This window comes from Alligator sinensis, unplaced genomic scaffold, assembly GCF_000455745.1.
Source record: "Alligator sinensis unplaced genomic scaffold, ASM45574v1 scaffold268_1, whole genome shotgun sequence".
NCBI classification, from domain to species: Eukaryota; Metazoa; Chordata; order Crocodylia; family Alligatoridae; genus Alligator; species Alligator sinensis.
The window spans coordinates 3,488,807-3,494,344 of record NW_005841853.1 but is presented as its reverse complement, the minus strand read 5'-3'; positions in this window follow the sequence as shown (position 1 = coordinate 3,494,344).

Sequence of the window (5,538 nt, the reverse complement as noted above, 5' to 3'; positions counted from 1 at the left end):
TTTACTTGGGTTGCCATCCTCAGCTCCATGGTAGCTTTGGCCTGTCTAACTGCCTCCCTACAAGCACGAGCAGAGGAGGTATATTCGTCTTTGGTGATCTCTCCCTGTTTCCACTTTTTATGTGCTCCCCTTTTGGCCCTTAGGCTGCCCTGGATTTCTGTGGTCAGCCAGGGAAGCCTCCTGGCCCCTTTCCCTCTTTTACCCCACACGGGGATCGTCTCGCTTTGTGCCCGAAGGATCGTTTCCTTAAGGCACAGCCACCCTTCTTGGGCTCCCATCACTTCAAAACTCCTACTCTGCAGTGCGTCCTTGACTAATCGCCTGAGTTCATTTAAAACTGTTAATGTTGAACTGCATCCTATTCTGCCCACTTCTCCAACCTGTCCAGATCAACTTGGATTCATTCCCTGCCCTCTAGTGTGTTTACTTTACCCCATAATTTGGTATCATCTACGAATTTGAACAGAGTGCTTTCCATGCCCTCATCCAAGTCACTGATGAAGACATTAAACATCACTGGTCCAAGGACCGAACCTTGGGGAACTCCACTGCCCACATCTTTCCGGGTCAATGCCGACCCATCTGCCACCACTCTCTGGGTGTGTCCCATTGGCCAATTTGGCACCCACCTGACCATGTAATCATCTACGTCACAGCCGCTCAATTTATTTATAAGAATATGATAAGATACTATATCAAAGGCTTTCTTAAAGTCCAGGTAGATCTACCTTGTTCCCTGCATCTAAGCATTTTGTGACCTGGTCTTAAAAAGAAACAAGGTTAGTCAGGCAGGATCTACCTGCTATGAACCCGTACTGGTTGCCCTTCAGCATTATTTTTCCTGCTGGACTCCCATAAATGTGATCTTTAATAATTTTTTCAAAGGTTGTCCCAAGGATAGAGGTGAGGCTAACTAGCCTATAGTTACCCAGATCCTCCTTCCTCCCCTTCTTGAAAATAGGGACCACATTGGCCATTTTCCAGTCCTCTGGGACCTAACCTGAACACCATGAGTGCTCGAACAACCGTGCCAGTGGTTCTGCTTTGACATTAGCCAATTCCTTCACCACTCTTGGAATATAATCCTAAAATTCAAGATTGGCCAAGGAGACAAATTTAGTTCTAGAGTTTAGGGAGACTCAGACCTAAAATTGCAGATAATGTGTACTGAGAACCATAGCCGATTGGCTAGAATTTATGCATGTACCTCCTCGGTGCATCATTATTCTCTTACTTTTGTTCTCCAATCATCTCTTCCACCCTCAAGCTTGTCTCCTCTACCAGTCATATCATACCTTTTAGTTGTAAACTCTTTGGCTGGGGACTCTCCAGTAAATCCCAGGCCTGCTTGGGTACCCTATGGATAGTCACAACATAATTAATAAATAATATTTTTGAAAATAAGGCTTCTTATTCAGAAAAAGGGCAGCTGTGAAATTTAGGTGTTGACCCAAATGGACCCAAACTTTGGAGATGTTCCAAACTAGGAATAGGTTACGACCAATCTCTCACAGAAGTTAGGAGCCCCTCTGAAAGCCAAGCGGTTGTTGTGCTACATACCCTATTTTAAGATGTTATCTTATTACAACCAGATTAAAACCAGAATGAATCAATTATGAGATTAGAATTAATCCAATAAACTTCTGTTTTTCTTTGTCTGGGATCAGATGGTGCATCCAAGTTTTAGTTGTAACAAATAAGATGACAATTTGTCTCATTTTATTAAAAGCTTTTTTTTTCCAAATCTTAGCAGTCTAGGTGAGAGGTTACATTGAAATCCCTTCTCTTTGACTAATTACCATCTCACACATATCCTCAGCTCCAGTGGCACAGAGCAGTTGGCCAAGGCATAAGCTGCTCTGTGACTATGGTAACAGACACCTTCAAAGTGCCATAAACAGGGACTCCAGCTTGTTTATCTGAGCACCTCCCATATGGGGTGGGAGGTGGTCATTATGGGGTAGCAATGAATGAATTCTTCCTCTGATCGCCCAAACACAACCAAAGCCATTATTCAGTCCTCCTTAAAATTCTTCCACAAAACCTTCTAACACGACACCTGTGATAAATTGCTGGCTGGTAACAAGTAGTCAGGTGGTCAGCAGGGACTGCTGATATAAATATAGCTTAAATGTTTTGCTCAACCTGCTAACTGTGCCCATTACCAGTCTGTGTAACCATGTCTTCCCATCACTCATCCTCTCTCCCCCATGCCATCTGCTTGTTTGTTACACTCACTTGTTGTGTCTTGTCTTAAATTAGAATAGATGCTCTTTATATCACAGTTCATGGACATAAGAGAGCAGAAATGAGGTTGGATGGACACCCAGAATTTTGGCATTGCCTAATTTGTAGTGTCTGACTCAGACACTTGTAACAGTGTGCTTGTAAACAGATTTTGATATGAAATCTCCTAACTTGTTGAAAAAAAGTGGAAAGAATAAAGCCCAAAACATTGTGCTCATGTCTAACACCCAACATAAGTCAACATGTTTGAACCCAAGACATCCAGATACATATGACATCCCTGATATGTTCTACTTGAACTAAAATAGTAGAAACTTTTACTAGATTGTTCTTGGCATGCTCACCAGCAGAAGGAGGGTAGGGGGTGTGTTATTTTACCAACCTGTTACTTGCTAGACATTACTAGCAGGCTGAGAATATCAATTCCTGGGCGCACTTCTTTTTGTGCAAGGGGGGACGGTGGTCTGGTAGTTAGCAAAGAGGGCTGAAAGTAACTCCTGATGTCATGAATAGGAATAGCAATGGTCCACAACATTGGTCCTTGCCAGCAGTTAGGGGTTGAGTCAGTAGTCAAATGGATAGGACCTAGAGAATAGAGACGAACTAGGATCCAGGGCAGGAGCCAGAAACAAGGTTAGGCTTTAGAAGGATCCCTCAGGGTCCAAGGGATGTATTGGGCAACCTGTTGCTGCTGCTCTGTAGGATACCTAAACAGCTGAGCTACTTCATGTGAGGTGTGGACCAAAGGATACAGAAACCAATTGGACTGAGAATACATGTAGATGAGTTGTCCTATCTGTATGAGAGTGAATAATTGCACATAGATACTATTTTGTTTGTTAAAGATGCTTTGAATTTACAGAGTGCTCATGCATTGCGAGTCTCAAAAAGTATAGCTCCACTTTGATATCCATGAGAACCAAGCACACAGGCTTGGCATATTGGCTTTGAAAAACATTTATTACAAGGAGTAAAAAGACTATCACAGAGATGGCATTGTTCAATCTGTCAGATCTTTAGTTACCTCATCTGTAACATGGAGGAATAATAGGCTTATAAGATTTTCATCAGGTCTCATGAAGGATGCAGAATGGAAGAGGTGCAAATAAAATGTATGGTCTCATGGTTTCCAGTGGTGGACAAGTAACTTGATGGAGAAAGTCAGCCATATCAGGAGTAGATGAACCTGTTTTCCCATTTTCCTGAGTAGAGCAGTAAGCCTGTATTATACGGGAACTCTTCAGAAGACTCACAGGGGCCATGAGCATGCCCCATAGGGGCAGAAAATTCAGAAAATTAAGGGCGAATCATAGTTCCAGTGTGATTATGTTCTGTGGTTTACATCTCAGCCAAAACCGAATAGATTTTCCTGAGAACAGTAAAAGCAAGTTTTATGATGCCATAACTATCCCTCCACTAAATTTTAATTGCCTGCCCAAACTCCTGAGATAATAAAGCTGTTTGAATGTGGTCTGGAAAAGTATTTTTAAAACACTTTAGCTTTTTTCATGAAAGTGAAAAATATGATTTACAAAATTTAAAGTCATTTTTGTTCAAACTTTCCAGAGTCATGGGGTATCTATACACGAGCTCTGAAAGGGGTAGGGGGTGCTTTAATTAAAGTGGTTCCAATTAAAGCACTCAGAGCATCTCGTGTATCAGCACCCCCATGCTTCAAGCTTTGAATTTACAGAGTGCTCATGCATTGCGAGTCTCAAAAAGTATAGCTCCACTTTGATATCCATGAGAACCAAGCACACAGGCTTGGCATATTGGCTTTGAAAAACATTTATTACAAGGAGTAAAAAGACTATCACAGAGATGGCATTGTTCAATCTGTCAGATCTTTAGTTACCTCATCTGTAACATGGAGGAATAATAGGCTTATAAGATTTTCATCAGGTCTCATGAAGGATGCAGAATGGAAGAGGTGCAAATAAAATGTATGGTCTCATGGTTTCCAGTGGTGGACAAGTAACTTGATGGAGAAAGTCAGCCATATCAGGAGTAGATGAACCTGTTTTCCCATTTTCCTGAGTAGAGCAGTAAGCCTGTATTATACGGGAACTCTTCAGAAGACTCACAGGGGCCATGAGCATGCCCCATAGGGGCAGAAAATTCAGAAAATTAAGGGCGAATCATAGTTCCAGTGTGATTATGTTCTGTGGTTTACATCTCAGCCAAAACCGAATAGATTTTCCTGAGAACAGTAAAAGCAAGTTTTATGATGCCATAACTATCCCTCCACTAAATTTTAATTGCCTGCCCAAACTCCTGAGATAATAAAGCTGTTTGAATGTGGTCTGGAAAAGTATTTTTAAAACACTTTAGCTTTTTTCATGAAAGTGAAAAATATGATTTACAAAATTTAAAGTCATTTTTGTTCAAACTTTCCAGAGTCATGGGGTATCTATACACGAGCTCTGAAAGGGGTAGGGGGTGCTTTAATTAAAGTGGTTCCAATTAAAGCACTCAGAGCATCTCGTGTATCAGCACCCCCATGCTTCAAAATGGTGGTGGGGGTGCTTTATCTAAAGCTCGTCAAACCAGCTTTAGAAAAGCGCCCCCACCACCATTTTGAAGTGCAGGGACAGTGATGGAGACATGGAGGCTGGTTGGAGGGCAGTAATTACCATGCTCCAGCAGACTTGATTAATCGAATTTGTTCCGGTGTGCTGTAATTACAGCATGTCAGAGCAGCCTCTGCATTCATTTATAGGTGCCCATGGAGTCTAAAGTAGACTCCAGGCCTGGCCAATTGGCTAAAACTTGTCAAAGGAATAAGTAAATTGAAGAGGGCTGACAAGGGAAAGGTTTAAGCAACAGTAACTTTTTGTCACTGCTTCCCAAGTTATAACGTTACTTGGAAACACAGGAATTGACAGTAATGCTTAGCCTAAGGGTAATGCAATTCTAGTTTGTATTTGGCTATATTCTGTAGGAAGGGAAAAAAATATCAGTATCATCGTACAGAGCATTGGTAAAACCCCATTTATGATACTGTGTATAGTTCCAGTTACTACTGTCAAAATGAAGGTTAATTTAAACTGGAAAGCAGAGCAGAGGAGAACTACGAAGATAGTTAAGCAGATGGAGAACATATTTTATATGAGGAGATTAAAAGAGTTTAGCCTGTTTAATTTACCAAAACAAAGAGTGAGACATGATATGATTAGCTTTTATAGATATACTAGCAAATAGCCTATCAAGAATGACAGGAGGGAGGAGGGGTGAGTGGGGATGGAGCCCCCCATCCAGCCCCATGCTGTTCCCCCTCCCCTGCTGCTCTAG